The sequence below is a fragment of the Mercurialis annua genome, linkage group LG7, assembly GCF_937616625.2.
Source record: "Mercurialis annua linkage group LG7, ddMerAnnu1.2, whole genome shotgun sequence".
NCBI lineage: Eukaryota > Viridiplantae > Streptophyta > Magnoliopsida > Malpighiales > Euphorbiaceae > Mercurialis > Mercurialis annua.
The window spans coordinates 38440970-38452795 of record NC_065576.1 but is presented as its reverse complement, the minus strand read 5'-3'; the positions used below and the strand labels follow the sequence as shown (position 1 = coordinate 38452795).

General features: G+C 32.1%; 1 long non-coding RNA gene across 1 annotated transcript; it reads right to left on the bottom strand.

The window, feature by feature from the left end:
- Positions 1-251: 251 nt before the first annotated feature.
- LOC126656439 (uncharacterized) lies at positions 252-2812 on the bottom strand. Its single transcript, XR_007633225.2, has 3 exons — positions 2648-2812; positions 1528-1611; positions 252-605 (listed from the first exon to the last, which is right to left on the bottom strand). It is a non-coding gene; the product is annotated as an uncharacterized LOC126656439 (long non-coding RNA).
- Between the last annotated feature and the right edge of the window lie 9014 nt (positions 2813-11826).

Sequence of the window (11826 nt, the reverse complement as noted above, 5' to 3'; positions counted from 1 at the left end):
TAAAAGGCTATTTTCTACGTATTTCTAATCTTCATGTTAGAAATCATAGTCTTTTATGTAAATGGTTAGGAAAGTGAGGATGAATAACACAAACTCCCTTTGGTTCAATGTCATACTTTGTTTCTCTAATTGTCACGACCCAAAATCGAGGGCCGCGACTGGCGCTAGGGAATGGGAATTATAGTTCCGAAACCCGTAGCAAGCCTGAAATTCACTAAGACTTTTTTCTCAATAAACAATCATACAATGACTTTACAAACACAACATTTAAACAAAGATACATTTATATATAGTGGTAAAACCATACAACGTGCTCGGACTTATCGTTTCCGTATCATGAACGAATTAGCCCGGCATAAACCACTATGTCAAAATTACATCACGGGAATTTACCTCCGTGATAACTATTGTAGCCAGACCTCATATATACAACAGACATTAACGATAAACAATATAAAATTTCACTGCTGTAATAGGCCACGACACTGGTCAGACATCATACTACTGCAGCATCTACGGAAGTCGGGGCTGTACATAGCCAAAGGAACTTCCGGTTAAAGACGAACTTCTAGCCACGTCTAGAATCTAGGTACCTGAAAAACACACTATTTGGGGGTCAGCTATTAAGCTGAGTGAGTTATACTTTACTTACTATATTATCAACATAAGCATCGCATTTAAAACATTTTTTCTTAAAACATATATATATATATATACACATATATATACAATCACATTTTCAAACAATTCCAACATATACAATCACAGCGATTGCAAACAATTCACTTAAGACAAGGATTTGATCCGATCGAAACCTTAATCTTAAACTCCTTAACCTCTCCTAATCCATATCATATTCGAATCATATCGTCCGAGTGGCCGAGTCCCGAGATAGTTCGACCGAGTTACCCGCTACCACGTGGCATAGTCCCGAGATAGTTCGACCGAGTTACCCGCTACCACGTGGCATAGTCCCGAGATAGTTCATACATCATGCCACTTCTTAATCCCAAGTTGTGGGTCCCGAGATAGTTCGACCGAGTTACCCACCGGATACGGGTCCCGAGATAGTTCGACCGAGTTACCTCGTATCTGCCACAATTATAATCCTCCTTTCCGATACCCAAACATATTCCATTTCATAATTATAAATATGATCAACATTTAATGAGCTCATATCAAACGTATCTATGTACGAATATCTAGACTTTCATAAACACCGGTGATCACACGGTCTATTGACGCCCAATAGGTAGCTCGTTTCTTCGGATCATATACAAACTCACATTGGCAAATAATTGGCAAGTCATAAGCAAAGTAATACAATTCATATATCAAACAAGTCAATCCAATACAATGTAGTTCACTCCATAAACAAACAAATTGAATATAATTCAATCATATACCAACAATCCAAATCAAACAATTCAACTCAAATAACTAATGCAATGCATTTAATAATAATAATATATAGTATATATAAAATAGTTTGTACTACGATAATAAGAGTGAGTAAAATATACTCACCGCTTGCTATCCATAATCTTCGATAATAGCTAAGCGATGTCGCGTTCTTTAAGTTCCAGGTTCCATTGGTACGCCTCGCCAAGTCTACACAAATTCGATAATATCTCGAATTAATTACAATATAACTATAATTAATTAATCCAAAACTAGGTTTCTAGCCAACTTCAGCAATTGAAACCGTTTACTTAAAGCAGTCCGACCCCTAAACAAAATTGACATTCTTAAAGTTCAGAACGTCGCCTACAACTTTCACTCAGGTCTCGGACTGAGATTAGCACCCGAAAGTTTCGGAATTCGGCCCCGAAGTTAATAACTTAGGGCTGTCCTAAATTTCAGAACTGCTATGCGCGACATAATGTTCTGATTTATTTGAGCTATTTAGAGACCGAACTAGCAAAAACTTATACTTAGACATTTATAGAAGACATCCTTAAGTTTTTGTAACAACAAACGGAACTTAATTTGGAGCTATATAACTCGAGATATTTCCCTTGCAATATGGCTGTCTTGCAGCGCGATAATTCCAGCAATATCGTCAAATTCTCAAGTTATCGCTTTAACGTTTCGGTCGATTAAAACAGCCTATATACTCAATACTATACCATTTACTTCAGCCTCTAATCACGCCATTATCATCAACTTAAACTCGCTAAAATATTAGTTCAAAGTTGGATTCAAAACGGTTTTCACGTTACGCTCGCAACTAGTTACGTAACGCTTAACATTTTACGTCAAATTCAATGCGATTAACCACCAACGGAGGGTGGAATCAACCCCCTTTCTCTTCCACATGGCCTCCCCTTCTTTGGGCAGGAGAGGGGCTGCTCTAGCCATGGTGCAACGCACCATGGCTGCAACGACGCACGGTGGTTCAAGTCCGCCGGCCTCCAAGGCCTCCAATAGACACCATCATCAACCATACTAATTTCCATCAAACCCTAGAATCAAATACCCCAAACACAACTCTCATATGCTCACTCAAACCACCCTTCAATTCAACTTAAATCAATTAATAACATGCCAAATACATCAATTCTATCATTAAAACTCATCACCAACATCAAGCTCACTAAAACAGAAATTTACAGCCAAAACCCTAATTAATATCTGATATTTTTACCTTGATTTGATGATCTCAATCAGTAGGTATCGTTTTCCTCTTTCTGTAGCCGCGAGAATCAATCGATTTGGAGTTGAATTGAGGAAGTTATGCCACTTTAAAATTTTTACATGAAGGTTCTTCAAAGGAAGAAGATGATGGCCGAATTTTTCTCCTTGAGCTGAGATTATGTGTTGGATGCTATGAAAATTCACTCCACTAAGTATATATATTTATGGCAAAGGTTACAATTGACCCATGAAGTTGCCACCTCTTCAAGTTTGACTTTCAAACTTTTCTTACGTCCAATTTAGTTTGTCAATCACTTAATCATTCGGACTTAACAAATTTCATATTATTTATTTTCAAATAAATAATATCACCTTAATATCTCATTTTTCTATTTTCGATAGTTTATTTTAGCAATTTTCGGCTAAAAATGCTCAAATTCCATTTTGAGCTAAAATGCACTTTTTCCAACTTTTTCGTCCAATTCTCATTTTAATAATTATCGATAACCAATATATCGATATTATTTTTTTAAATACTAATTCCCATCAAATAATCTATATAATTTATATTTTCCGGGAATTAAACGCTTATTTTCCAATTTTCGAGTTTAAGTGCACTTTATCCACTTTTCCATACTTTTCTTTTTAAGTTTAATTCCATTTCCTTTATGGAATTCTTGATATTGAGATTTTCATATTAAAATCTCAATATCGACCTATCCGAGTTCTCTTTTATTTAATTATTTCCCGATAATTCCCTTTTTGGCAGTTTTAACAGTTTAAATTTAGACACGCTGCCTACTTTGGTAACGTCAGACATACGGGGTATTACACTAATGTGGTTGATTGGAATTTTTTATTGCATGGAAATATTAAGAAAATGTCTTTCGTTTGGAAAGACATTAGAAAATCATATTTTTAAGATAAAATTGTTTGGGAAACTTTTATTACTAATCTAAAATTTAATATTGGTGTGGGTGATTCAATTTGTCTTTGGGGTGATAATTGGATTTGTAATGGTTCGACTTTAAAATTGTTTCCTAGGTTCTTTAATCTTTCGAACCAAAAAGCGAGTGACTATTAATGTTATTTGGAATGAGAGTTGGGGTTGGAGGCGTCATTTGAGAGGTGCATAATTGTTAACTTTGATAGCATTTCAATCTATTTTCAGTACATTCTCCTCGGTTGGATAGGATGGATGAGGTGACTTGGAACTGTAATTCACGGGTCTACACTTCAGCTTCTTTTTGTAAACTGATGGCTGGAAACTCAGAAAATATTATGAGCGCTGGAATGAGTGATTCAGAGGATATTTATCTTCATCTGATTGTCGGGGTTTTATGAGGATTGCTATGTCAGGTCAAGTGGGTTTGAGAAGTGTTAATTTGGAACAAGATGATGTTTATGGTCCACCTATCGTTCATTCTTCTCTCTTGGAAGAAATTGGTGGGACGTGGTCTATGGTAGGTACTGGCAACGGTAATTTTGTCCAAAATTTGAATAAGTTATAAAAAATGCGGGTCATGCAGGTAATAGTAGAATTAGCAAGGTTCCTACATCAAATCCTTTTGTTCAAATTTGGAGATTTCTGACTTCTCCCTGAATCAAGTTTTTTTTATTTGGTTAGTTGTGCATAATCGGGTCGTTCGCTTGATTTTTTGGCTAGTCGACGTTCCATAGTCACAATGAATAAGTCTTTTTATTCTCTGTGTGGTGTTGTTGAAACCGAGATCATATTTTTATTCACCGTGATTGTACTATGAGTATTTGGTGTAGGGTTTTTTAGAGGTTGGATGTGGCTTATTGTTTCACAAATTCTTTTGTTGATTTATGATGCAATGGCAGGGTGTTAGTGATATGCACTAGGTCAATCATGTTTGACCATGTTTTGACTTTATCATTTTATTATTTATTGATTGGCAGGTTTTATCATTTTATATTAATGATTAAAATACTTGAATGGTTAATTCTTTCTAAGGTCATCGAGTATGTGACTTGATAGTAGAACCCTTAGGTTTAATAAAAGAATTATATACCATCTATCCCTAGTCTTAATAGAACATTGAGACTAGTATGATGTTGACTGATGATTATGTTTTACTAATCATGTATATGAGATATTAAGTCAAATCATAGGTGCTATTTGAGAAATAAGGCACTGGATGACCCACTGTGAGAATACTACATAGATCACTGTCATAAGTAATTCTCATTACAGTTCTATTAGTATAATCCTTTGACCTTGAAATCATCATAGATTTCTACATAGCTATTTCATATTTTGATACAGTCTTATACTATCTTTAACAGGATAATGGAATAGATTGTCATTGGATATGAAAGTAACTATGTGAGAAATGTGAGTGACTGAGAAGGAATTTGTCCCTCATTTATTTGAGTAAGATATCTATGGGCCCCTTGAAGAAGATAGACTGAAGAAAATGCATGGCCATGCTAATTGATAAGAAGTTATCATTTTCAGTCTACTTAGAGTCAAGAAACTAATGATTGAATGTTATAAGGATAACATAACTATGCCTTATATTCAATCTGGATATCGAGAGACAAAGGGATTAAAATATTATTGTAAATGGTTAAATCGGATTATCGATATTCATATAACTTGGGTAGTCATAATGTCTTGCTAGAGGCCACTTATGACTTGTGGGTTGAAATAGGGATTTCGAGCCTACTGCCAATGTTATATGAACCTACAGGGTCGCACACTAAGAACAGGCCCAAAACAGTTATGGGTTGTACAAGCCCAATGTGATTAAGTGATTAATTATATATATATATATATATACATATATATATATATATATATATATATATATATATATATATATATATATATATATATATATATATTAATAAATATATATATAATTCGTAATATATATATATTAATAAATATATATATATTAATTCGAAATTTAAGGATAAGTGTTTTCCTTAATTTATTATTTTTGGATGATAATAAATATAGTAATTAATATATATGGATAATTATCAAAAAGGAGTTTTTGATAAATATAAACTTGTAGAATTGCAATGAGATTGAAATTCGAATTTGTCTCAAACCCTAGTGTTATTTATCACTATAAATACTCATTAAGCAATTGGTTTGAGAATCACGAAATTCATTATTCACTAAATCACTAAAAGTCGAAATTGCTTGTGAAGCAATAGTGCTAGCACACAAGCACTAGTTTTGGCTAAGGTCTGTCCGTGTGGATACTCGTAGAGGACGCGTTCTTTTGGAGGCGTTTCTGATCCGAGGCCAGGTATCACCAAAGTGAACCACCTCCTTCCTTCCTACATTGCTGTTGAATTCGACATACAAGTAAGTAATTATTCTGTTAATTCAAATTACATGGATCTTGGTTTGGGTTTTTAGATAAATTTTTGAAATTCCGCTGCGTTATGAACCTATAAAACCCAACACAGGGTATTATATCGCCTGAGCCTTATTCGAAATTATAGAAGACTTCATTGTTTCTATTGGTTTGAGATATTTGGAAGTGCAGAAATGAGAGAGTTTTCCAAAGTAATGGTCAAAACATGGAGGCAGTGATTTTTAACAGTTTCTTAAAAGTTGTTTTCCTTTCAAAATTTGTAATATGAGGTTTGCCTACTCGAATATGGACTTCCTTATGAAAATCATTTTTTATTCTATTTTCAGGACTCTAATGTTCTGTGCCTTCTCTTTTAGTTATAATTTTGAGTATGCCGCTTTTTATGTGAAAGTTTTTCTTGTGGCTTTTTAATATACTTTTATTCATCCAAAAATATTATGGCTTAATTATAAAATTTTAAAGACTTGATAACAATTGATAAATAAAGTGGAAAGTTTAGACAAAAAAGTGCTTTTGCCAAAAAATAAATAAGCATAAATAATAATTATAATTTTATCAAATAAAAGATTACTTACTTTTTTGTTTCAAACATTGTCTGCTAGCTTCGAGTGTTCATTCCCTTTTCAAGGAAAGTGGCTTCCTTTAAATTCATAATCCCATCCATTTTTCTTAAATTATCTAGATAGATGACACCTAAGTAAAATGATAAAAAAAATTATCACATTGATTGAAATTTATTTAAGTGTCATCCATTTAAGTAGACTTGAGGAAAATGGATGGAAGTTAAATTTGAGAGGAGTCATTTCCATTTTCAAATATATCAGCGTTTAAAAATGTTAGATATTTTATATTTTATCATTAGAAAATAGACTCATATTTTATCGTTGTAAAGATAGATTATGTTTTTTCATATTACATATTAATTTTTATTTTGTTTGAAAATTTTAAATCTTTCACTAAAAATACAAAGAATTGGTAGAAGTTATAAACGTTATCGAAGGGGAGAACCACATATCATAGCCCAAAAGAGGAAAATCAACAAAGGAGTTTACTGTGCAAACAATGGGAAGAAAGCATCACATAAAAAAAAAAATGTTCAAACCAGAAGACGGTGGACATATCGTGAAACCTCATAATGATGCTCTGGTCACTGAAGGAAGAATCTGACTTGGAGAGAATTTCTTAGTAAAAGTAGTAAACGAGGGAAGCGCAATTAACCTCCTGACACTGGAAGCTCTTAAAGGAATAAAATGATCGATCACAAACCTCAGAAGAGCCTCCATACCCCTAGCAGGGCTGGAACGGAGGCCAATACAACTGGCGGAATGATCGAGCTACACATTGAGCTGGAAAATCAAGAAAGAAGGATTAGTAAAAGGAATGCATACCATGTTTAACGTGGTAGACCTGCCCCTAGCATACAAAACCATCCTAGAAATGCCTTAGTTATATGAATCAAGAGCAGTAACCAGTAAGCAGCTAGAGAATGTTAAAATAGAAGAAAGTCAAAGCTCAGTTATCAAAAATTTTCCGAAAGAGAAGGAGATGAAGAACCGAAGGAGAGCCAAACTGAACTAGTAGGACAAATGATAGAATTCCGTATTACTAAAGAAAAAAAAAGTAAAGATGGAAACAAAGATAACATGAGCCATAAAAAAGAAACATATAAGAAGTCCTCAGAGACAACATAGAATCCTTCGCCATAAACCCGCCAGAGATTATAGGGATTAATCCAACTGTTGCCTCCCACCGGTTGAACGTGAAACCCACAAGAAAATCATTAATTCAAAAAAAGAGGAGATTTACCAAAGATAAACAGAAAGCCATCGAAAAAGAGCTGGACAAACTTAAAGTGATAGGATTCATCTGAGAAGTTGTTTTATACACCGAATAGGTAGCAAACATGGTTTTAGTAAAGAAGGAAAACGATAAACATAGAATGTGTGTGGACTTCACTGACTTGAATCAGGCGTGTCCCAAGAAACATTATTCGCTCCTGAACGCAAACCAGTTGGTTGACTCCACCCCATGCTACCAACTTTACAGATTTGTGGACACAACTTAAGGGTAGTACCAAATTTCTATGGACAAAGAAGATCAAGAGAAGACGTTCTTCACAACAAACAAAGGAGCGTACTACTATAATACTATTGCAGTTCGGTTTGAAGAGCACGCTAGCAACATATTAGAGCTTGGGTAACTCAATGTTCAAACACCAATTGGGCATGAATGTTGAAGTAAATGTCACATTTCTTTTTAACGACTTAATCACATATTTTTTATTTTATTATTGGCTTACTGTCGTAATACAATTTTTTTGCCTTTGAGGTGAATTATGATCAAGTTTTTAAAATCATTCTATTTAACCCGTTTTGGGAATTTTTATATCAATTATAGCCAAATAAATAATCAATTTTTTTTTTCAAATTTAGGTTCTTTTAGTGGCTGCACTGTTTATAATGTTTTTGATTATTTTTGAAACAGGCTATAATTAACATACGAACCTCAAAACGGGATAAATGTGATGATTTTAAAAATTTGGTTAAAATTGACTCCAAACATAAAAATTTGATATTTTTAAAACATTAACCCTTCATTATTTTATGCACAACATTAAAATCTAGCAAACATAAACTGATGTAGTGAATATAAGCTAAAATTACTATTCATATATGAGGCGTATCATACAACACATAAAATATTAAAAATAATATTTCTTTAGATATTTTTAAAGTAAAAGTTATTAAAATTGTATTTTAATTTTACATTATAAATATTTAGTTTTTTTTCCACCTCGAAGTGGGTATATTATATTAAAGAAAAGAGAATACATTGCTAAGTTCAAAATCAAAAATACAAAACTATAAAAACCTAGCTATTGTGTGTTTAACTTGTTGAGCCAATATGATGTGCATCTTTGTTGAATTTTCGTCAAACATGCTAACGTACGATAACTGATGCCAAATGTTTTGACAGATACCCTAGTCGAATTCAGTAAAACCGTTCTTGAATTAATTGAATTGCTTATCTGGAGAGCATCACATTCAAGGATCAAACATGTCCGACCATTCTAAAGTGCCAAATTCAAAGCTTATTTTAATACCAAGAATTCTAAAATTTCTAGATCTCATATATGTTGAAAATAAGTATCAAATCGAACAATGATAAAACATATACTATCCCCAGCCACTACAGCCCCAACCCGAAATCTCAAGCTAGAAAAGTTGCTGCATCAAAATTAAGTTTAATATAAATATATCAGTTATTTTATTATAATAATGTTAGATACTCTCTCCATTTTTAAATATATGACGTTTTGGAATAAAGCACGAATATTAAAAATGCAATTAATACATATAAAACTCCTTAAACTACCCCTATTTAATACATATGTCATTTGTACAAAAAAAGACCACTTCTGTTTCTACCATAAGGCTTCTTCATACACTTGTCAAGTAAAGATTAGTTCACTCTTTTTCAAGTACAAATATTAAAAATATCTCTCGATACTTCATGTGCTTAAGAATAACAAGTGTAAGAATAACATGAGTATTTTAGATAAAAATAAATTTTAAAACTCAAAAAATCCTACAATACGGAATATTTTTAAAACTCTAAAGACATACTTTTAGTAGGAATGGAGGGAGTATAATAAAACAATTACATAAGTTTTTTTATGGTACAACTATTTTTAAAATTCAAATAGTTACGTTTTTTTTATCAATTACGGCAAAACTTTCTAATTTTTATAATTATGTTCAATTTAAAACTTTTATGTAATTATGTCCAAAATTTTGAATATTGTATTTCAAATCCAAATTTTGTGTTTTTATGAAGTTTAGTATCATATATCAAGTTATAAACAATTAAAAAGACGTGATTAAATTGCTTTTTTTAGAATGATTAAATCGCTTTAATTACTAAAGTCCATACAATTTTCAATTATTAAATTTTATATTATGTGTCATTTATGTGGACGTTACATTCAGCTTCGATTTATCACATCGGTTTCTCTTCACCCAATTCCAATATTGTAATAAAATTACAAAATGTTAAAAACATTTTTTTAGGAATTAAAACTTGAATATAATGTAATAAAAATTAAAATAAAATAATTAAATTAAGACGGTTAATAAAAATAAGAGTAATGCTATATAATCTACCTTTTATACCGCCTGCCGTGGCAATTAAAGAGTGCATATATTAAATTTTAATTTTTTAGATATATATTTTTGGATGAAAATTGGACAAATAAAAATTTTGCCACGTAAGAATTAGGGTTATAAAAAATGGATTAAATGAGTGGATTATATAGCATTTGTTTTTAAAGATAAAGTCTTTTTTAGTAATCTCATGCACTCTTACGAGTTTTGAGGATCAAGACTCAAGAGCATGAATATGCAACTCTCGATGAATGTTTTCAGTGTGCAATGAATCTTAGCAAATTGATTCCTTATATTTTTTTTGATAATTAGCAAATTGATATTTTAATGTATAAAAAAAATCAAATTACAATAAATTAATACTCTGAAATTCACTATCGTTAAAATATTGAGCAAATTACTCTAAAACTTCTTATATATTTTTTTTTTGGTGACGAGGACTCACTCTACTGAGCCGAAACTCAATATCATTGTCAAACCCCGGGATGTGAACCGCCCGCAAGCCCACATGCCTGGTAAATCCGGACTATAATGGCCAGCAACCCAGCCTCAACCACTCCATATTAAGAAAGGGCGTAGCCGGGGTTCGAACCCACGACCTTTGGCGCCCAGATGGCTGAGGCTTAGACCACTAGACCAAACCCGTGCGGGCAACTTCTTATATATATTATAATTCATAGTTTGATAAAATTAAACGATTTAATAACCCATTTTCAATTCCGTTAATAATTAGCGGCTTTTATTAGTTCCGTTAACAATTTGGTATTCACTTTTAAATGAATTGATACCTTATTTTCAAATGATTAGATACCTCACTTTTAATTCCGTTAACAGTTTGGTACCCAGATTTAAGAAAAGATTGTAATTGTTTGCAAAATTAAATTGATGTACCAAATCGTTTGATATTCAAAGAGGTATTAAATTATAAATTATGATAAATATGGGGGTTCTCACAGTAATTTTTTCTAAATTATTTGATGACATATTAAAGAACTAAATTATTAGAAATTTATTAAAGATCAGAACTATATTTATTGGATTTTTCTTAATTGCACATGTACTTGATCTTCTACAAACATTATCATTTATACGTCGCCAAAGAATAACTGCAAAATATGCTTTTTGAATTGTTAATTTTATAAAATTACTCTTTTTGTATTTACGAACTCATTTCACCGCTTTACTACTGCAATTAATCGTATAATTTGAATTTAGATATTATATTACATATGAATTTTAATTTAATATTTTTAGGAATAACGTTATAAAAATTTACTAACTTTACACGTTTTCTCATTTTAAGTACGCTTTTTAGAATTTGTCATAAAAATACACCAACTTTTTTTTTTAAATTTACACACGTTACTGAGATGACACTCAGAAAATTACATCAATGAATGAGTGCCGGTTCAGTAAATTTTTCTTTTTGACTAATTACAAAATTTGTCGTTAATTAGCGACGGACAAGTAATACATTGCTATTTTTGGCCGAAATTTGTTGTGCCCCGTTTCCCGCCAAATTAGCGGCAGTTCCGTCGCTAAAATATGTCGGTAATTTTCGGCGGGAAGTTTTCTCCAAATTAGCGGTGAATCCGTCGCTAATCTATCGGAAATGACAAATTTAGCGGCGGATATTCAGCCAATCGCTAAAATTCGTCGGTAATTTG